This window comes from Protopterus annectens, chromosome 1.part2 (genome assembly GCF_019279795.1).
Source record: "Protopterus annectens isolate FY-2018-M chromosome 1.part2, PAN1.0, whole genome shotgun sequence".
Classification (NCBI taxonomy): Eukaryota; Metazoa; Chordata; order Ceratodontiformes; family Protopteridae; genus Protopterus; species Protopterus annectens.
The window spans coordinates 228,077,920-228,101,724 of record NC_056727.1 but is presented as its reverse complement, the minus strand read 5'-3'; the positions used below and the strand labels follow the sequence as shown (position 1 = coordinate 228,101,724).

General features: G+C 39.3%; 1 protein-coding gene across 1 annotated transcript in view; it reads right to left on the bottom strand.

Annotated features, from left to right (window-relative positions):
• Positions 1-23,238, bottom strand: part of CEP68 (centrosomal protein 68) — an 864,321-nt gene extending 841,083 nt beyond the window's left edge. The window contains exon 1 of the mRNA XM_044055708.1: positions 23,039-23,238. The gene's annotated coding sequence lies outside the window, so the exon portion shown is untranslated. The remainder of the gene's footprint in view (positions 1-23,038) is intronic.
• Between the last annotated feature and the right edge of the window lie 567 nt (positions 23,239-23,805).

Below are 23,805 nucleotides of genomic sequence, written 5' to 3'. Positions count from 1 at the left end.
TCCTTTATTATACTCTGAAGAAGGCTATCTACTGTGTGCCGAAAAGCGCTTCAATAAAATTCGTTGACCAGGTTGGACGTGGATTTTTTCTGTTTTCGATTTTTTCTGTTTTTTATCACTAAAATATCAGTCTATTAAAATGACACAACTCAGTACACTTTATCCATCTAACTACTTAAATTTATTGCACTGCAAATTAATACAATTAGGTTAACACCAGATGACAAAAAGTTAAGCCCCTGTGGATCAGAATTCATCACTAATTCGGTGATTCTTGAAGCACTCTATTGTCCATGTCTCTAAATGATACCAGATCCTTGCTAAAAATAAATAAAATCACCACCACACTGGTTTGCTTTCATATCTTCTCACAAAATATGGCATGCAGCATACTGACTGCAATAACCACTTTAAAGCCCTTTGTGTAGACAGAGTACATTAACTGTTTCACAGCCTCAGTCATGAGTGTAAGGTCCACATTCCCCAAATCCTTTATACCTGCAAACATAATCACAAGGTTATGTTTAATCCTGTAATTACTGGCCTGGTAGAGGGTATCCTTGATAGGATTTCATCTGTTATCTGTAGCCAGGCAAACATGTCACAGTAGCTTACATTCTAGATTCCAGACTCACTCGACATTAGAATCACCTACCACCAGAACCTGGTGAAGCGACTGGCATTCACTATCACTTCCATGTGGGAAAGGTAGTGATAAGAGCATGAACTGGCTCTGTGGTTATTAAATTTATTACTGCTGTGTTCACCATCATTATCTACAGTAGAAACCTGTACATATACAGGTATGTCACCTATTCCCCCTAGGGCTCTTCATCTTTTCCTGAGGGGAAACAGTGGCTGTAGGAGGAGTCACTGACATTTGAACATATCCTTTGACAAGAGTTTTGTTTCAGGTGGAAAAATATTTGTTAAATCTGAAACAGCCAAAGAAATCCCGGGTCCCTCCTCCTGCTCAGAAGCTAATAAAAGGGATCCTTACAGACTCCAATCATGGATACCCTGGAGGATTCTCACCATTTCCAGCCGACTCTCTGTGGCCCTGGTTTGAGCCTTACCACTGTCACTTCACATTTCCTGTTGGGTAGCCAATGATTTACATGTTTCCTGGGTTAGCTGTAAGAAATATTTGTGCCTGGCCCCCCCTTTGTAAAGGTGTCACTGTGGACAGTGAAAATTATGGCAGGAGTTCAGAGGTAACAAAGTGCTCCTCTGGGTTTGGAGATACTAGTATATAGAGTTGCAGGAGAGCTCCTCCTCCTCCTGTACAAGCATGAGTGACATGTCAGCTTGTGCTTGCCTTTGTGATGCACTGTCACTTTTTGCAGTTACTAACATGTTGTGCGGAGAGAGATCCTGCCATTATACTTGGGAACTGCCTGCCACTTTCCTCAGGCTGCCTAATAAATATAGTTGATGGTGATGATGATCACCATCATCATCATCATCCGCCACCACCAATTCTGCTGATATCATCCAAATTTACTGGTATAGTGGAACTGCTCATTTCTAAAGCTGACCCTGTAAAAAAAAAAAAAAACAAATTTCAAAAACATTTACCAATAATGAAACAGCATACACTACTTTAGGTTTATAAAGGGGTGAATGGGACACTGCCTTCACTTCCATTCTGTGTTGCTGTACAAGGTTCACCTAATAATAATTATGACATATTTAAGGAGATCATTCCTTGCCAGCATTCAGTTCTCTGTATAAATATATGGTACTGATTTTAAACCAACATTCATGAGCAAATTAGTGTCCACACTACCTCTGTTTCTATTCCACCATTTTCTGAGTCATAGTCAGTCCCATGGATGGGTAAAAGGTATTAATCATTTGGTGTTAACTGAAAAGGATTCAGAGCCCCATCCCCTGTAATTTGCCCTTGTCATGCAGGTACCAATACTTGATTTCTGCCACACAATCCATTAATTTCAATAACTACTTAACTCCAGGGCTTGTTCCTCTCAGCTTACCTGGGCTGCCCTTAGAAGAAGTGTCCCCAGATGTCCTAAGTGCTGCCATGAGGACACAATTTTCCTCACAGCTTAAGTTATCCTTCATCTGCCTTTATTCCTTACTTTTCATCAGTACTATATATATGCAATAAAGGACCACAGTCAGAAAGTGTAACGATGTTTGGATGTAATCAAATTTTAATGTACAAGACATTGGCCAAGTCTGTATTAAATAAAAAAATGTTACTTACCACAAACCATATAATTAATTACACACACACAAATCTCAATATAGGGTCTGGTAGCCCGAGGGAGACCCAGACAGACTGCATACTTGCAGCCAGGAGTGGTGAGGTGGGTACTCCAGGGAGTAAACTACAGTGCATCAGGGAGACAGAAGGAGAGCCACAGCTGCTTGTGGGTACCGATGGTCCCTTGGACAGAGTGACTGCAAAGGTAGAGGGGAGTAGTATTACCCAGGCTGACAGTGAGGCACCACTGTCAAAGGATGCCAGACTTCCTGTCAAAGGGGATCTGGGATGCCAGACTTCCTGTCGAAGGGGATCTGGGAAGGGTTACAAGGAGAGAGTTGGGACAGGCTCATCTCTCATACCCTACATTGCAAGGCCTGAGACAGGTAGCTAGGGAGACACCGGATTCTCAAGGAAAGGGGGAATCTGTATACTGGGACAAAAGGTTACTATACAGAGAGTGGACCCCTGAGGGAGGGCTAGAAGGTGAGAGAGTACAGCAGTTGGTAGTGCCTACAGCCTACAGTCTGGCGCTTCTAGCCACAGCCCATGATATTCCCTTTGCAGGTCATATGGGCATAACACATACAAAGTAGACATATTATGCAGAACTTCTATTGGCCTGTAATTTTCAGAGATGTAACAGGGTACTGCAGGACCTGTGAGCAGTCCCAAAAGGTAGGCAAGGCAGGAGACAAGGCGAGAGCTCCTTTGATGCCTTTGCCTGTGATTGAGGAGCCATTTCAGAGGGTAGCTATGGATATTGTGGGTCATCAGAGAACCCCAAGTTCCACAGGGAAAAAGTATATCCTAGGGGTAGTGGATTATGCTACACGATACCCTGAGGCAGTGGCTTTGTCCTCCATTGAGGCAGAGAAGGTGGCAAATGCTTTGTTAGAGATTTTCAGCAGGGTGGGTTTCCCAAAAGAAATACTGTTGGACAGAGGTGCTGATTTCATGTCAGACCTGCTGGCTTGTTTGTGGAAGTCCTGTGGGGTGAAGCACATGAAGACCACCCCCCCCCCACCATCCCCAGACTAATGGTTTGGTTGAGAGGTTAAACTCTACAATCAAGTCCATGCTACAGGCATTTGCAGATCAGTTTAAAAGGGAGTGGGACAAATATTTGCCCCGTCTGTTTGCTTACAGAGAGGTTCCCCAGGAATCCACAGGTTTTTCACCCTTTTGCTGTATGGGCATAGGGTGAGGGTATCCCTAGATTTAAATTCCAGATGAGTGGGAAGGTGAGTGCGAGTCTCACAAGGAGTCTGTTGTGGCATACGTCCTAAACCTCAGGACAAGGCTCAGGGAATTCATGGGCTTGGCCCAGGAGAACGTGGCAGAAGCCCAACAGAAAAAGTTGTGATATGACAGGAATGCTAGAGCTAGAGAGTATGCTGTGGGGCAGCAGGTAATGGTTCTCATTCCTGTCAAGACACAGTAAGCAGCTTGGGAGGGACCTTACCAGGTGGTAAGAAAGGTAAGTGATGTTAACTACACAGTGGAAGTGCTAGGCAGACGGCAGGGACATAAATTGTTCCATGTTAACATGATGAAACCTTACCATAACAGGGAGGCCCTTGTGCTGAGCATTTGCAGTGGATTGCAGGACGAGTCTGAGGGAGATCTGGGTCAGTGAGGCTCGGGCTGACACCTCAGTGGAAGGGGTAGCAATGTTCCAGCAGCTACAGCAAACTGATCCAACGATGAACATCTTGTCTGTTTCATTCTCATTCTTTCATCCACAGCTTCTTTGGTGGCCCATCAATGACAGGAACATTACCTGCAAAGGCCAAAACTTCAGATAACCCTACTGGCTTCACTACAAGTACAGAGCCCCAAAACTCCACAGGCAGCACTACAAGTAAGTGGATTTTTAAAATTTCTAGTAGAGTTTTGAAAGTAGGTAGTTTGCAATTTGATTTTCATTGCTTGTAGTTTTGCCCTATTTAACCCATAAATCACACTCTTAATTCTGATAAGAGGGCAGATTTTCATATAAATTTGCTAAAGGCAAATCAGAAAGATAACAGAAGTAGAGATAAAAATGAATAGCAAAAAAGCAAGTGTATGGCACCTACACAGTAACTATAGATCTGTAAGTGTGCAAGCAGATGTAATGCATGTCTGCCAATGAACAGATTGGTGGAAGGACAATTAAAAAATGCGTTTACTATGGAGCTCAAAACATTGAGATTAAAAAAAAACACACATCATACTTTTTTGTAAATTCACAATTTAAATGTTAGAAAACGTAAGACATGTTCTCCAAAACTAAAATAAAATAACACTATCAAAAAGTCTGAGGAATCAGTGGTGTTCACACCTAACAAGAGGTCCAAATGAGCAGCCAGGTACCTGACAAGGTTCAAAGCTTTTTCCATATTTCTGTCTGTATCACAGAAGTTTTATTTTTGGACTTTATGCAAGACCAGAATAAAAACAAATATGCACAACGGTAAAACCTGGCTAATCCTTCCTTGAAGTAGTACTGTTGTAACTGTACCTCAAACAGGACAAACTTCTTCCCTGCCACTGCACAAAAGACCAGATGTTAAAGGAGAACACTCCTTTAAAATCTTTTACTCTCGGTTTCTCTCTCAGTTTTTTTTTTCTCTAAATGGTTGGCAGCATAATCAGTACAAGACTTAAATTACATCTCCATACTGAGGAGGAAAAATATATATGTTTTAGTGGTCAAGCCTGAGTGAACAAGAGATGGGACACTAAAAAACTGCTCTGCTATTGTATGTGGTGGCATCATGCAGTCGTGTGCATGTCACCTCAAGCAATTTCTCTATGCAGTCCTAACCAGAGCTTTAACCGCCTTTGCTGCAAAAAAAATTAGAATAAAAATTGAACAAAAGCCCCAAGTAACGTGAGATCACTACGTGGTGAACAAAGAGTAAAAAGTATCTTCCTCACACAAGGGAACCCCTGCATTGAAAAAAGAAACCAAAAAAAGTCTGCAATTTTTTTTTTAATTAATAAAACAAAGTGTTGAGTAAAGATAAGCTTTTCTAAACATTTAAAAAAACTGTGCCAACAGCATTCTGTACAACAGATCAGAGCTTATTCCCAAGTTTACTTTTAAGAATGTGTCAGAGCAGAACAGGTATTGTACCTTCTAATTTTATGTATATTTTAATGTAAATGTGTATGTTCTTGTGTAGAAAGTGCCTGTGTAAAACCAAACCTATCTTGTTGCACAAGGGGGTTAAATTCAAATAAGGAATCCAGGGGGTCACAAATGACACTATGGCTTAAACAGTCCCCCCCCCCAAGGATGGTTGCTTTTAATAAGTGTTATAAAACGGTACATATTACAGGTGTCCACTATGAAGCATCATAATGCAGTTGCCTGGAAATCACTTCCATGACCACAAGCGATCAAAACACACTTGTGCTATTCACTGCAATGACACGGATCAAAACCATTATTTTTCCAGGAGAAAGCTTTCCTTGCACCCACACCTCCCCAAACTTGCATAAAAACAAGTCCATGGCCAGACAACACTGGGGAATGGAGAAACTCCTCAAAAAATTGCACAACAGGCTTACGTAATCATTTGCTGCCCCAATATGAGTGAGAAAAAAATTTCTGAGCATCTGTAAATTGAGCAACAGTGAAACAGTCACATACACGAATGAGTAGATGTACACTCACATTACTATATATACACACACATACAAACAATGTCATGAATAGTCTAGGCAAGAAATGAAAGGCAGCCATACAAATACTTTACTTTGCACTGTAAATCATTAACATTTCTTCTCATATAGACCTCCACAGAAATGTTCTTTGTTCATTAAAAACTTTTTAAAAGTCATAAAAGTCTGATGTGTTTTCCAAAACACGAACTGAAAAACAGTTCCATCAAACATGTCCTCCCCAGATTCGCCCTACAAACTTTTCAAATGAAATATTCATAGTCACTCATTAAACATTTTATTATAAATCACCACACAGTGTCAACCAAGAAGCTGAGCCAGTTTATTATTTACAAGTTTCTGGTGTTACATTGTGTCAACCAAGAAGATGCCCACCCCCCACCCACACACACCTGTCTTCATTATTACGTTTTCTGCCACACCATCATGCCAGTGCCTTGGCTAGTGAAGGCATTTATTTTTAAATGCTACTGTAATTAGCCTGTTGGGACAGTGCAGAGGGTAGCATTGTCACCTCTCACCAAAATGTACTCCGGTTCAGTTCTTGGTTGTAATGCTTTCTGTGCAGAGAATTCTGTGTTTGTATGGATTTTCTTCCACATTCCAAAGACATGCAGGAGACAGACTGGCGACTTCTAAACTGTCCGCAAGTGTGTATGATATGGAAGAAAGGCTTGGCAATCTACTTTGTTTCCCACTGTGGATGGTGGTGGTTATTAACAGAGGTGCAATAGGAGGTGGATGTGAGTAAGCATAGATGGATGAAACTAGCCTATGAAAGTATTAGCACTTACAAAAATGGATTTTTGCTCAGTCCTCTGAAGATTAGAAATGACCAACTTCATGCTCTATGAAGTGACAAAATTCAAAACTGTAGTGCCTGCATCTAAAGCAATAAGAAAACTGCCTTTCAGAAATCAGCCTCCTGCCTGGTATTAGCCAACACAGATTTAAACCTCTGAATCACTACAAAAAATGAATATTCAGTTCAGTTCTGTTCTAGCTGCTGTAACATTTGAGACCTTGTTTTCACAACCAGGTAAGACAGCAACAGTTGACAAAACAAACTGCTGTCTCTCTCACACACACAGCTACTTTGATACACAGACTAATCAAATTAAGGAATTTATTAAAAAAATAGGCACTGTCATGTATTTCATGTAATGTCATACATAGAGTGAACACACACACACACACACACACACACACACACACACACACACACACACGTAACTGCTGCAGCTGTTATTTGTGTTCTTTTCTTCCACTCACTAACCACAGCTAAGTTAGCGATCAGAAAGGAAATGGAGGCATACTTCCATTTTTTTAATAGGGCTACCCTGAATATTAATAACTCCATCTCTTTGGAACAGAGCATCCAGTGGGCTTCACCAATTCTCCCAAGGCCATTTTCTAACAAACAGTAAAGCTCTTCATAGCAAACTCCATTAGAACAAAGGGATAAGACCCTGATTATGACCCAGATGACTCTGCCTTGACTACTGATTCAAGCATTGAACCTGGTGCAGCTGGGGAGAGGAATGAGGAGGCTATGTCAGCTCACTTTTGCCAGGTGGAGAAGTGAAGCATGTGTCCAAGCAGAAACCTTAGTGGAGACCAGGAATCAACTCAGTAGATGCTGTCTCAAAGGGAGAGGACAGCACTACAGCACTAGTTGAATGTGACCTCACAATGGTCTACTACATACTCAACCCTTGGATAATTAAAGTGCAGGTGTTGGGGTATAGGGCCTGAAAAACTCACCACCAAGGATTATGGCATCCCACTCCCATCCAAGGAGAACGATCAGGCCTACAGACTTTCATCCTAGGGGAAAGAATGGTTGAATGGGGGTGGACAAGGGGAGAGCTCAATGGCAGAAGGAGACCTGTCCAATGCAGAGAAAACAAAATCACTTTTCCTAGTGAATTACATCATTTGAACTTGTGGGTACTCGTTACTAAGGAAATGAGTTTTCGAAAACTGCAGTATTAACATTTCAGTAGTTTGGAACCTTTGTGAACACAACCTGCAAGTCTTAGATTCACAGCGACTCAGAATAGACAAAGTAAAATATTTTAGTAAGCTACTAGGCTGTCATAGGCAAATGTAGATACTTCTCAGAAAACAGATGTTTGCTATAAAAATCAACCATTACATATTTTTATTTGCTCATACCACTACAATTGAAGTAAAGTAATTATTAGGAACACAAAAAAAATGCTCACTCATTTAAAATGTCAAAACTCAACTTAGCGAACTGAAGACCACATTGCATGGAGCAAAGCAGAGAGTGATGTTCATTTTTTATTAGCTCAAAAGAATTTATTTTATTCATTTGAATTTTATTTTACATTTGATTACCGGGATAGTCTGACTGGACACAGGTCCATTTACAGCGGAGGCCCAGGGAGAAAAGCTCCATACATTTTAGTTCCAGTTTATAAGTTCACACATCAAATGTTCAGACATAGATTATGTACAGTTCACAATAAAGTTCAGCAGATTGAAATAATTGTTATACAGTGTCAAGCAGATATACAATATAATATATACATCAGACAGTGAGATTAGAAATCGTGGTCACAAATGATATGTTTAAATGTTATGTGATGCATGGGTATATCCATTTATTCATAAGGTGGACTTTTAGGAGAGCTTTTAAACATATTGGCCAATGTAGCAGAGGTTAAAGGTAGGGGGAAGGTTATTCCAGTTTCTTGCTATCCTGTGGGAGAATAGGGCTTGTCCTGCATAGTTGTTGGCTTTAGAGATGGACAGTAGTGTTTTTTTCTGAAGAGCGTAGGGGACGATTTGATGTGTGCTTGGTTAGTAGTGGACTAAGAGATGGGGTTCTGAGTGGATAGTTCAAAATATTGTAGGCAATTGTTAGTTGATGATAGTCGAGTAGTTGGGGTAGTTCTAGCCATTGCAGTTTGCGCAGTGCATGACAGTGGTGAGATTTGTAGTTGGATTTAGAAGCGAATCTGGCAATTTTATTGTAGCATGACTGAAGTTGTTCAAGGTCCTGTTTTCTTATGTGGGTAAGAATCGGAGCGGCGTACATTACAGTAGATAGAAGGTGTGTTTGGGCAAGTGTCACGTGTGCTTGGTCAGTTAGGAATTTTGTGTGTCTATATAGTGTCCCCAATTTTTTGTGGACCTTTTTTATGGTTTGTGCTATATGTACATCAAACAGTAGTTTGTTGTCTATTTCCACACCAAGGAGTTTGGTATGGTTTGTGGGTGAGATGTTGGTACCATTTTTGGCAGGGATTGTAAAAGGTTGGTTGATAGATTTGTTAGGTGTGAAAATGGTTTGGTTTTGTTGGGGTTAAGGGATTAGTTGAATCTGGGTAATCCAGTTTTCTACCAAGGTGAAGGAGTCTTGAGTAAGTTTTTGAAGGGTTGTGAGTGATGGTGCAGAGCAGATGACCATCTGCGTACTGTATGAGTGAGGCATTTTGGGTGGAGGTCTGTAGGCGGTTAGTAAAAATGAAAAAAAGTAGTGGTCCTAATAATAAACCCTGTGGGACTACTACAGTTGTAGGGAGTAGTGGTGATAGTGTATTCTGCCACTGGACAGACTACTGTCTGTCTGATAAGTAGCATTTAAACCATGCTATAGTGGAAGGGGCAAAGCAAAGGGAGGACATGGAGTCCAGTAGCATGGCGAGTGACACCATGTCAAATGTCTTTGATAAGTCTAGAAATATTGCTGATACGAAATTGTTGTTGTTTCTGTGTAGGTTCACTAGGTCTGTAAAGGTCAGAAGAGCGGTAGTAGTGCTATGGTGTTGTCGGAAGCAGTGTTGAGTGGGTGACAGGAGGTTGTTGGAGTTTAGGAATTGCACCACTTGGGAGTGTACACACCTTTCAAGTATTTTGGATAAGGGGGATAGGATGGCTATTGGTCGGTAGCTTGAGAACTCATAAGAGTTTCCTCCTTTGTGAAGAGGGATAATGTTAGATACTTTCCATAGTTTAGGGATGTAGGCTTCCTGTATGGAGCGGTTTATTAGGATAGATACTGGGTATGAGAGGGAATCAGCTGCCATTTTTAGGAAGTCAGCAGGCAGGTTGTATGCAGCAAGGGTGGTGGGTTTGAGTTTTTGTAGGAGCTTGTTTAATAGTAGTGGTGGGGACTGGAGAGAGTGTGAAAGAAGGGATATTGTTAAGGGGCTTGCTAGGTGGGTTTGGGTGGTAGGTATTGGGGATCTAAGAGGACAGTGATAGAATTTGTATGAGTGAAATGTTGATTATATTGGGATGCAATGTCTGGTGTTATTATTGGTGGATGTTTTTCCAGGGTTGAGTAGGGAGTCTATGGAATTCCAGAATTTTTGTGGGTCGCTTGTGTGCTTGGTTTGGCTAGTGAGGAAATAGTTTTGTTTAATCGAGTATGGTTTGTCTTTTTGCTTGGTTTCTTAGTTTTTGGTAGTTTTGTTTGGTTAAGTTGGTGTTGTCTTTTTTCCAGGCTCTCCATGCTCTATCTCTGGTTTTTAGCAGGGCTCTTGTGTCCCTGCTTAGCCATGGAGCATAATTTGACTTGATTCTGATCTTTCTAATGGGTGCAGCTGAGATGAGGATGTTAGTGAAAGTGTTACTGAAGTAGTCTACGGCTTGGTCCAAGTCTAGTGCTAGTAGTGGATTCGAATTACAATGTTTTTAGGATGTAGTTTAGTTCCTGTGTATTTAGTTTTCTTTTATCTCGGACTTGTCTAAAGATAATAGGGTTAGTTATGTTAGAGCATTTTTGCAAGAGGAATGTAGGGAGGTGGTCACTCAGGGTGTCTGGTAGACATCCAGCGTGATAGTAATGTTTTGGGTAGTTTACTAGTGTCCAGTTTGTGTTTAAGTCACCTAAGAGAATGGTTTCACTGGGAAGTTTGACTGAGATCCATTGTAATAATTCTTCTATGGTGAGAGAGTTGTTGCCTGGGGGGATGTAACTGCAGAATTTTCTTGGTGTTGTTTATGGCTAGAGTTGGGATTACAGTTCCTGCGTTATGAAATGCTGGGGGTGGGATTTCTAGGGATTTTACTTTGAGTGTGTTTTTAGCCAGGTTTCAGTGATAGTTAGTATATCTGGGGTGTAGTGGGTTATGAAGGCTTGGAAATCAGGACGTTTGTCAGACTTCTGGTATTTATGTTAATGATAGTAGGTCTGACTTTTGTTTGGGTGGGAGTAGGGGGTTGTTTGGTCCTGGATTTGGGTGGATGTCTCCTGATATGAGCAGTTTTTTGATCAGTAATGTTGCGTCTTTCGGCTTTTCCCGGGTAGGGGCCGCCACAACGGAACTCCGGTCCGCTAATGATTGGTAGTTGATTTTTACGTGCCAAGTTACCAGCCCTGACACACAACCTTCAATGAAGGTACGCCCATTCACGCATGTCTCCATGCAGAAGACGCTCTAGCTGAGAATCGAACCAGACAGCGTCTTACTGTGAGGCGACAACGCTACCGCAACACCACCACCGCGGGTTTCTTGTGATCAGTAATATGTGTTTTATACTTTGTGTTGTTTTATGTGGTATTTAACTGATATCTTAGAGGTATGTGTTGTTGTTAGTTGTGTTTTGTAGATATATAACATTAGGCTGTCTTGAAATAGTGTAGCTGTAATGGGGAAATGAATGTGAGTGTTTCGTTTAGTGTATGCTTGTGTTGCATGGTGATTTGTATTATATAGTGAGGTGACAGAATGAGTGGATGTGAAATATGTTAAAGTTATTAGGGTTAGTAGTAGGCTTCCTAAGGTGGTTTTCATTTTTGTTGTACCTAGTATTGTAGGAAGGTGTGAGAGCAGGAGGTAGTTGTAAGTAAAGGTGGGTATGGTGGTGAAGTAATATAGCAATAACCCACGCCTGGGTGTGGGTAATGCTAAATTTACCCATGGTTGGCGTGGTTTGGTCCCGAGGGCGAAGCCCGAGGGACCAAACAAAGCCAACCGTGGGTAAATTTAGCATTACCCACACCCAGGCGTGTTATTGCTATTATATGACATTATTTAAGAAAAGAAACTATTACTTTTCTTAAATAATGGCATAGTATAATGCCTGTTTACTGCCCTTCTGCAGATGTCTGGCATCCGCGGCAGTTCTGATGTACTCATCACCTGCGCAGTACATCAGAGTTGAGCAGCAACGGAGAAAGCAAGATCTCCGTTGCTTTTTAGTGTTTCGCTATGTTAAATGAGTTTAACATAGCGAGACAGTTTTAAAATAAGCAACGGACATCTCTGTTGCTTATTTTAAAACTGTCTCGCTATGTTAAACTCATTTAACATAGCGAAACACTAAAAAAAAAGCAACGGAGATCTTGCTTTCTCCGTTGCTTTTTTTTAAAACACTGCCTCGCTATGTTAAATGGGTTTAACATAGCGAGACAGCTTTAAAATAAGCAACGGAGATCTCCGTTGCTTATTTTAAAGCTGTCTCGCTATGTTAAACCCATTTAACATAGCGAGGCAGTGTTTTAAAAAAACGAGTTATACTAATGGAAAAAAGTCCGGCAATCGGACCTTTTTCCATTAGTATAACTCGATTTACAACGGGCACGCTGGCCAATCAGCGTGCACGTTTTGGGGGGATCATGGTATAATAACAATTAGCCCCCATCTTACTCTGGGAATCTCAGTATGGCCTGCTGCTGTAGAACATGTGAGGAAAAGAAGTTAATTCTACAAAACAAACTCAAATGAGCCAAACAAAAGGTACCTTATGGCAACATTCTCTAATATTAAGTCCTAAAGAGACAAGAATGAGTGTAGGGGTATGTTATGTTCAGCAATTAAATCTTTCTTCCTAGCAAACCCTGCAAAATGCCATCACAGTTTTGCTATTGAAATAAAGCCACCCACTCACTGAGTGGAGGAGATGTCTGGAATCTTCTTTTTAAACTAGTTCAGCCAAGGACTTGAAAGGTTTATTCCATTCTTTCACACTTGTGCTGTACTGGCAGCAAAAAGTGGTCTACTCTAACTCAAGTGAATGTTTTTACAAAAGGTTGCGTAAGAGCAATGTTTGCGTTACTTAGTAAAACATCCATCTTCTAACTTAAAGTGAGCATATGAATGGTACAAATTCTTGGAAACCCAGGGAAAATCTGAAGAATGTGCTGTGACATAAGTTGTCATAAGAAATTTGCCAGTTTCTAATTTTATCATAACACATGCAATCTGGAACTTAAAAAGTACTATGACTATAAAACTTTAAAAGCACACAAAAGATAAGCATAAATAGTAAATACTCAGTTATCCTGAACTCAAGCAACCAGCACAAAACTATTGAAGAAATACAGTACAATTTTCATGTGTTGCACTTTCTATTTTCCCCCGCAAAAATATACCTTACGATTTTAAAGCTTCAGAGTTTTAAAAGGGAAAATAGGGAACTCCTCTCTCCCCAACCCGAAAACAAGTCAAATCAAACAAATAGTATAGGGTACAGTATTAGTTAGACCTATTTTTAATAGTAACTCTCAGATAACCAGAAACTACAGTTATCTGGCATCTACCAATCCACATGGGTGCCGGTTAACAGAGTTTACTGTAATGCAGAAATTACTGATTCTGGCTTAAAGGCATAGGTTCTCTACACAGAAACTGCCTCGTGTAAAAAAAACTTCACCCAAGAGAGACACATAGAACATAATGGTTGTCATTTAACTGCTTCTGCACATTTTGTCACACAAAAACAGCTTACAGAACTGAAGTGTATCTCACATTCTTATAAATCTCTGTAAACTCTGCTGTTTGGCTAGCCTTAAACATGTGTGTTTGTGCATTACAAATGTATAAATGTTTTAAACTGGTGGAGTGTTAAGTGCTGACTGTATACACCTTGACTATCCAAATATAATCAAATTAAGGAATTCATTCTTAAAAAAAAAAAAAAAAAAAAAAAATTGGCACCGTTAATTTATTTCAGGTAGTTGATGTCCGATACATAGAGTGAACACACACACACTTGTGATTGTTGTAGCGGTTATTTTTTCTTCCACTCACTAACCATAGCTTTTAAAACCCACCGTTAGTTAATGAGCGTAGATTCATATTCTACATACAGTAAAACGCTCTGCCACTTTTTCCCCACAGATCCACTCAAGGGCATTTGGGATTTTTTTTTTTTATTATGGAGTCAAATGGGGGAGGATAGCAGAGTGCATAAAAAACACTTTTTCCAAGAGATTAAGAGTCAACTGGTTTGTTTTGTATTGCTGAAGTTTAAACCATTTTATAGTCAATGAAACTTGGAAGGAGCATGTGTATGTTAAAAGTGTATGCATATTTTAGACACACACACAATGTATTCACGTATATACCATATACAATTTGTAGTGTGTGTGTATATATATATAAATATATATACACATATATATAAATAAATATATATTCTTTTAACTGGAAAGCACATGGTCGAAATGTGTAGTTTTTCCAATGCATTAACATGTTTTTGGTCAAACAATATGCAGTCAGACAGGTTTTTAGTGGTGTAACTGAATCTTTCTGTGTGAGTCACTTAGTCCACTTGATTTCATGGCTCTCACAGTTGTGTTTACTGTGAGATCGCACTCTGAGATAAAGCGAAATTGCCTCCACCACCCACTGTTGTATAATCCCTGAGATGGTATATTTAAAGAAGCAAGGGTGTAGGGGGGCACAGTCCCCTTGGGGGGTATTTTTCTTATTTTTTTATACATTTGAGGTTTCCATTGGTAGGGTTAGTGTCTTTGAAATGTTTTCACTATTCTGAATGGTCAGTTTATTTTAAATGGTCAGCACTAAAGACTACATATTTTATTTCTATATTATTTAATCATACATGCATGCATATATGAATTTTATATACAGGTTCTTAGCATTTGGTTGAATGACTGAGCAAACATTTGCCGTATATACATAATTAACTGCATGTTCATTTTGTTGAATACACAAAATTTTGGATGCATGTACGAGTTCTGACATAAGGAATGTATGTGTGTGGGTGTGTGTACACGCTCACATGCAAATGTGTACGGGTTAGACTTAGGGAACAGACTGTAGGGAGTGTTTGAGGGTTACAGTTACAGTAAGGTACTGATGAGATTATGATGTGGTACATGTTTTACTGTGCATCACAGATGCTTTGTATAGTGGTAGAATTATGGGAAGGGTTTTTCCAAGGTAAGGTGTAGGATTGGGTTTACTGGCACAGGTCGGCTTTACTATTACAGTTAGCATACATTAGCAAGATCGAATAGTAGTAAGACTGACTGAGGAGGTTTGCCCCCATCCTGATCCAACTAATACGTATGAACCCTGCACCTTCATCCCCTCCCAAACCACCTTACTAATAAATGTTAATCCTAACCCTGCAACCTAACCCAAGCACTACATCCAACCTTAAAAAAACCTCTCATAACACTTTTTTAGACATTTTACTTATTCAAGGTAACGAGATTCATGCAAACATGCAAGAAGCAACTACCACTGTGGTGACCCGTGTACATGATATTAATTACACACACAGACACAAGTTTTATGGTTGTAAAAGATGTATGCAATATGAATTTGCATATCTATATATGCATACACACACACACAGACACACACACACACACACACACACACACAGACACACACACACACACACACTTAGCAATCTAACTCTGAATATAACTGAAGTACTAACGACAGATGAAAGCTAACCAGAAAACTACATATTGTGAGTAAGAAAGAAAACAGAACAAAACACAAACCTGGAAGTGAAACAATTAAAAAAAAAAAAAAATTGCCAACTTAACTGATATTTATGGAGCAAAGATTCTGAGATCTTAGCAAACTTTTCTGTAATATTTTAATACCCCCTTACCCTTACAGATTCTACAGTGGAGTAAATATTACAAGTTCAACTATTTAAGAATTGTACACTAAGTTTACGATTTACATCTGCTATTTTAAGGAATAGCTTTTCTAATGTGTTGCAGCGTAAATCAGAAATAAAATGTACTGTGCCAACTAGCAAGATACCACAATGCATCGTAGCATGCAACCACCAGTTTCAAGTTTGATCTCAACATACTTTTTGTCTGCTAGCTGTACACGGTCAGTAATCAAACATATGTCATCCAGAAATTGCAAAATATATAAACACAAGATAAATAATAATCCTGTGGATTCAGAAAGAACTCCACTTCTGGAAGAATGAGCTTCGACTGTATCCCAACAGTCCCTTTTTTTCCCCAATCTAAATCGACAGCCATTTATTTGACTGCCTTCAGATCGAGGACTGTGCCAAAACATCTTTCAACAACAGTGAAGTTCTCTCTTCTCTCTATTGTTGTGTGACCAAGGAGTAAATATACACAATTTCGGGGTATGAGGGTCTGCAGAAAAGTGTTTTGGCAGAATGTTTTTGTCGGCAGTCAGAAAAAAAAACAGCTCCTTATAGATCCTGCTTACACGATACAGCAATTCGCAAATCACAGATGTTAGATACTATGAGGAAAGACCTCAGTATCAACTAATTTGCATTTCTCTGAATCGCTCTTAATAAGAGTTCAAATCGGCATATTCCTACTCTAATTAGCACTGGCAGCCCATGCATCACATTGGAACAGGCTTCCCTCACTTTTCCACACACATACATTCAAACATGCACCAACATGCCTCTTACCTATGAGTTGACAGAATTCCCCTTCTTGTGTTTTGTCCCTGTCCTTGTAATCCAAAGATCCTTACAGTCAGACAATAATGCCAGACATTAGAGTTTCACTCTTATTAATGTTCAAAAATTATACTGTGCTGGCTTTGTTCTGAAGCCTTCCCCCACAAAGACATGCCCACCCCCCCTCAACTGACTCGCCCTGGTTTTACAGGATGTTAATGTTCACTATACCATAAATGTACACTGGGGCTGTCCATTAAACCCAGCCTTCCTGGGTACTGATTACTCAATCTAATGCCACGGTAACCCAGCCATATTATTCCAAGGGTTGCCATGCTTGCAGTCTGTCCCTGACAGACAGCAATATACACTATTGCTTAAAATAGGGTCAAGGCTTTCTTTGTACCATGAATATACAAGCATAATGCTACTGAAGATCTGCCTAAACCAAACCGCATCAATTAGTGTTACATATGGGATGTTTATTGGAAAGTAATTAATATTAGGTCAGAGTCACGGGCAAGTTCAGACAACTGCATAAATAGGTTCATGAACAGGATTAGGCAAAGGATGCGTGGCCATTTGGTGATGCACCCCCAGACAGCATGAAAAAGCACCCACTGGTTTACTGGTACAATAGAGTAAACTTAGAAGACATAAGTATGGACCAGTTCACCAAATAACATTTGATAGCCTTTTGGAAACAAGTGATACATTTGTGCCTGAAGGTCAGTTGTTCAGGTGGGATCAGAAAGTGCTAAGGAATACAGAATAGGAGGTTACACAAGAGACAAGACTAAGACCATAGGTACTGACATCTATGGTTGTGAGGGGCAATGGTCACAGTAACATCTGGTAAGATGGATCACAGCTGCACCAATAACAGCGATCCCTTCTCTGTAAAAAGCGTTTTTTAAATTGTCTGATTACTCCACAATTATAAAAGATGAAGGAGCATAGACTTTAATGCTCATAACTGCTGAGCATGCTGTGCAAACATTAAACTGAAGACATAAGCATTTACACAAATATTTGCTAAGCCACAAACTCACCATGACTGCCTAATCCTCAACCCCCCCAATATGAACCAAGCAGCGAAAGCATGTAATGAAAAAATGACTTAAGATTTTACTAGTAGTCTAGTTACTGCATTCTCTGAGATGACTGGTAGTGTAGCTACTGCCTTCCCTCCGATCTCCTTCAAAAAGGCCACAGAAGTATTTTCAAGCAAGTAGAATTAATGTGAGTGACAATAAACTCTAAAACTGCCAGAGTCTATAGAAGTGTAAATTTGTTCTACATGTAAAGCAATGCAATGAAGAAGCAACTCAATACAAGCGACAAAGTTCTGATGAACTTCAATGTAAAAACCGTAAAAAACAGCAGCGGCTGCTAGACTGTTATTGATCTCGATATAAATTTTAATAAATGTATTAATTACAGACTTGAAAAATAAAACTGTTGTGCAAAAGCTCCAATAGCCACCAATATTACACGTTCTAGCATTAGAAGCACTATATAATAGCATTCTGGTCTTGGATTCAAACAAGATGCGATGTCAGAAAAGGAATTTATCACTTACTAAATCACAAGCTATGCAGAACCAGCTATAAAATATTCAAATACTACTGACTTCTTTAGTGTAGGTTTGTAACAATGGCAGAAAAATGCTGGAGTTAAGTCTATTGCTCTGAATGTGCTTTTATATTGTAAACTAGCAGTCATTCTTGTGTCCGTAGTGAAAGGAAAAAAATATATACATAGCCCATCGAAAAAACAGAAAAGCAAGGAAATGAGCCCTTAGAGCAGATTCCGACTTTCAGGTACTTTCCTGCGGGTGGTTACTAAAAAACATACAAACCACCTCACAACCATGTCTAGTTTTGACTTTGCTCCATCCGTCATAAAATTTCTAATTTAATGGCAATGCCACTAAGTACGTAAACAAACAAAACCACACATTTCACTTAAATACCAATTCTTCAGAACATGTATATTTAATTTTAATCTTATTAACTTTCTAACTGAACAGCAGCCATATCTTCTTTAGGGCCATTTGATTTTTCCCTGATTCTCAACAGTACGAGACATATGGAAGTTTCCATTATTTCTTAGGCTGTTCCCTAGAAATATAAAATGACGGAATGGATAACGTCCTACCTTATCACCACAAAAGCCAAAATTGTTAAATTGTGCCATTGTAATAAAAATAGACCATTACCTGCCCCCAAAATTGTATAGAATTGGCTATGCTCACGTTTACTTTGCCAGTGCTTCTTACAACAGGACAGTTGAGTTACCAGCGATGCTCAGTAGAACTGCCAGAACTCTAGTCGATTTGGTGAACCCACTGCACAGTTCACTGCTGCAGACAAGGATATTCCCCTTATGGATTCTTCAGGAACTACTAGTGATCCTGTTTTCTTACACTTACTTCACTAGCCAGTTAACTAAGTAGTCATGATTTTCCATACGTTCACTTGTAGAAATCTGATGTTGCTACTCATTATGACTATGCTTAAATTAGCAGCCTCAAAATTCTTATCACTGAAACTAAGTTTGAAGATGGTCACCTACGTATGCCTGTGATATCTTTTGCTAGTGGTTTCCATCAATAATTTAATTCCTCACCCTACATTCTCTGTATTCAGATCTGTCTAGTATGCAGATTAACTCCAGGTTCCATTTGTTATACTTAATACTAAGAATATTTGTATTTTCTATCCAAATTCTATTTCCTACACACTTATTAAAAAGTGGGTAGGATCCAGTGGACATCTGTTATGTGTAGCCTGGCTGACAGGAAGACAGAGTAGAAAGGTTACAACCTTTCTTAGGCATCCTCTCCAACCATAACCTGCATGTGGGAATAGCAAAAAGACATAGTAGTGGGCCATAATTCCCCTACCACACTACACTGTGTGTGTGTGTGTGTGTGTGTGTGTGTGTGTGTGTGTGTGTGTGTGTGTGTGTGTGTGTGTGTCTATTTTCCCAACCAACATCATTCAACTCTTCTCAATTCATACATAGCCTGGCAACATAGGACTATTAATAGCCAGTCTACAAATTCCATTTCTCTCATTCATTTCAGTTTCATTGCAATATTGGAGGTTGCTCTGTTTTTATCCTTCTACATTTTGGTAACATTTATAACATTCGGAGAACATGGAGGCAGACTGTATGATCAGTGGCACAACCAAAAAGTACTGGCAAAAGTAGTCTGTGACATGGCAAACAAGCAGTACTAGGACATACAATCAGTAGCAATGTTTGTTTTAGTAGGACTCAAGTCATCAAAATGGTACTAACCACTGAAATACATATACAAAAACAACCAACTTCTGTACCAGAAAACAATCTGCACTGCATCAAACAGATTGTTGGGCAGTCAGCAAGCTGAACCATGACAAGCAAGATGCAGTGGACTTACTTCCCTTAGATACACTTTAGTATTCTCCTACACAGATGTTAAATAACACCAAAAATGCCAATGGGTGCTAGTTTTGACAATTCAGTTATACACTGTATACTACATTCAGCTGTATTTATCTAGATTATACATAAGGTATCAGTTATATTTTCCTATTTGCTGTGTATTTTAAAAATGTAACTAGGTCTCCTCTGAAAACGAGCTATACTCAGCAGGGCTAAACCAGTCAACAACAATGTAAATGAAAAACTTATATATCAAACAAATTAAACGAACAATAAAATGAAACAAATTTTATAATGGCAAACAAGCGGGGCAGTAATAAGGATGCTACACTAAAACAATCTCTACAACTCTGTGATGCAAAGCAACATAGGTCTACAAAATAAACTACACCTAAATGAATAAACTATACTGCAGCAAGTAAGGTGCAACAGGGAACGAGATCACGTAAGGCAAGCATGGTGTTCAGAAACAACTTAACCACATAAAGCAAAACAATATGGATAGGATCAGAGGAACCTTGAAAGGACAGCACAAACAAGTTACAGACTGCAGTACATAAGCTAATTTAGAAAAGGTGTGTATGGGTGTGATACGTAGTTTAAAATGTAACACAATGTTATACAAACTGATGCTCATGATTATGGTTGCAAGTGTATTTAAAACTGAAAATTCACATCAGGGTGGTCTTATCTTAAACTAGTGCAATTCTTTGCTAAAATTGAACAAATCTCTCATCTCTAATGAAATAATGTGCCTTGACTTTTCAACCCAGATGGACAGTGAAGGTAAGGGAAAGGCTTCTGTGATCCCCTGAAAGAATCCCAGTAAAATCCCATAATTCTGGCACTCGTATCAAGCAGCACTCCTCCAGACTGGCAGGAAGGCAGAGAAAGAAAGGTCAGAACCTCTTTCTTAAGCATTCACTTCAACTATAGTCTGCATGTTGGAATCTCTCAAGATACCGCAAGAGTGCCATAATCCCCCACCACACTACAACCGTACTGGACAATCAGCAAAAGCAAACTGGAAAACTACCTAGAAGACTAGAACAAGTTGGAGGACGGACTGGAAACTGTACTATGCAACTGAAAAAGGTTGGACAAGTTAGATTTCTAGCCTGCTATTCAGTGCACAACTAACTGGCTATTATCTTATTGTAAATGGCAATAAAATGAACAAACATTTCCTCTGATTAACTTGTGGGTGCATCTCATTTCATCTATGGGAAATGAAAACAGGGAAGTCATTCTGCTGAAGGGACTGGCTTCAGAAATGAGATAAATGAAAACTGCAAGAGGTGTAGACAGAAATCCCCTCCTCCTTTCTTAGCACTAAAAACAAGTGCTGAGGAAGTTCGCAACAGTTATTGTATACCCAGCTCATCTTAACCCAGAAAATAGTCAATACCCTAATTAACTGCCCAGCAATTAGCCCTATACTCCAATTCTACCTACCAAATCATCCTCTTCAGTCAAATGATAAACAACTGCTTATCTACAAACCACAAAGGGCTGCTGGAGTTGTCTCTTTTCCAATAATGTAACCAGAACTTGGAATAAAATTCCCAGAGCTGCTGGAGTCGTCTCTTTCCCAATAATGTAACCAGAACTTGGAATAAAATTCCTATATCAATCAGGTCCATCTCACACCTTCATCTTTCAAACCATTACTAAAAGATTTATTCTCTGCCTCCTGGCTTTCTCTCTGTTCCTCATTTGAGACAGCTTCTCTTAACATCCTGTATCACCTTTTTATATCTCCCTTTAAAGCACTAAATTACTTAACCTGCTTATCCCCTTCTAATATTTCACTTTATTGTAGTAATTAAACTACACCTACTTCTAAATGTAGCACAACCAAAATTTCCATTCCATTGCCAATTCAAACACTAAAACTTCCTTATCCCCTCTAATATCTCATTGTAATGTATTTCTTAAATTATTCTTCCCCATCTTATACACCACTGTTCTTTGTACATTCTCATACAATGCTGTACAGCAATTCAAATTTTATTATACTGAATCCCATGCCATACAGACTGTAACTACATTATAAAATGTGTTACTGTAAATACCACCTGCATTAAAGTGGTTACCTTGAAGCTTTTCTCTCCCAGCCGCTACTGAAAAAGGGCACATGTGCCCAGTCAGACTTCCCCGTTAAACAGATGTCAAATCAGTCAGTCAATAAATAAATAAATAAATAAAGTGGAGTCAAACATTTCACCATCTCTGCTCTGCTGTCATCTTCCCCTCACCCTTCCCTCCCAAGACAAATACACTTAAGTCTTATACCTGTGTGCATATGTGAACATACACAAAATGTAATATTCATACTTAAAATCAGACGTGCAAGTTGACAGACATGCTGCACTTCACTTAAACTTGCAAGTTAACGGACATGCTGCACTTCCTATTTTTACTACCATCCGTTTTTTGAAACTGAAATATTACCCTTTTATGCTATTGTACGTTTAGTCAGTCAACAATGACTAAAACAGCGTGTGTGTTCATTTGTTTTACCCATTCAAATCCACACCACTCTTACCAATTCGCACATAACCCAGCAGCGTGGGACTATTAATATCCAGCCTACAAATTCCATTTGTCACTCAGTAATGTACTCTCTACTGGAACTTGACTACAGTTGAAGAAGCAGCAGCAGATCACAAACAATTGTAGGGCCGATTATTTCAATATATGTGACTTACAATTACCATTCTCTATATTACTGTTTAATGTTGCAAAATAACCAGTATTCAACCACTACTACGGCAGATTAAATACTGAAAATCTAAAAGCGGCCTTAACAAATTACACTAGTCAAACGATATTATACTGTACAGTACACTGTAACACAACAACAAAGCAGCAATAAGATGATTTTCTGTACTTACCACTGAACTGTAGCGATTTTAGTAATCGTACAGGAACCAAATTACAGAATAACAAGTCAAAATCACGGAGCACAATGCAGGAAATCATACACCCAACATGCAGTAAAACCTACACTCGGTCGTTCAACTGGAAACATTGGCAATACCTTACCGTGTTATCTTTCTGCAAAACACCTAATTCCTTCACACTCCTCAAGAGTTCAATATTGCTGTCAAAGTAAAAGATCTTGCAATTACTATAGCAAGCGATACACTAAACTGCATACTTCGTCAGTTCCCTTTCATTTGAATTGGTCTGTAGTACTTCCCACCCCTATCCTTCAGAGTCACTGTTCTTTCAGCTGTCACTCAGAGACCGCTATAAGGAATACCCGCTCTGTATCCTAGATACAGCCAATAGGAGGATTCAATCCCAAAGAGGCTGGCATGTTGACACACTGCTTGTCTGCAAAGAGTGTAAATATAAACCAAGCGTAGTAGTTTGGGGATATTGCAAGTTTTGTACTAAATTGTAAATGTAGTCGCATCTCAGTTTAGTCGATGGCTGAAGTTAGTAGCCTTGCTTATATGAATAAGAGCGTGCTTTTTTTTCACCAGGAAGCAAATGATATAGGTTGCCTTTAGCACTGGTATAACGGCTCACTTTTAAAACTCCAACCTGTTTATGAGCTAGTTAAAATAGGTCAGAGTAGGTTTCTAATGTGCTCGTTAGCTGTACTTCCGATGTGGAAACTTCTCAAGTGTACCTCGTTATAAAGAACGTACCGCATTTGGTGTCTTAAAAAGTTTATGTTCCACACTGAAAGGGACTATCATACATTCAGTGTTAGTTTTTTTTTTAAATGACATCCATGGTAAATAGAAAAGAATCATATTAATTCATTAAAATATATTTTTATATAAGTAAAACCAGCATAT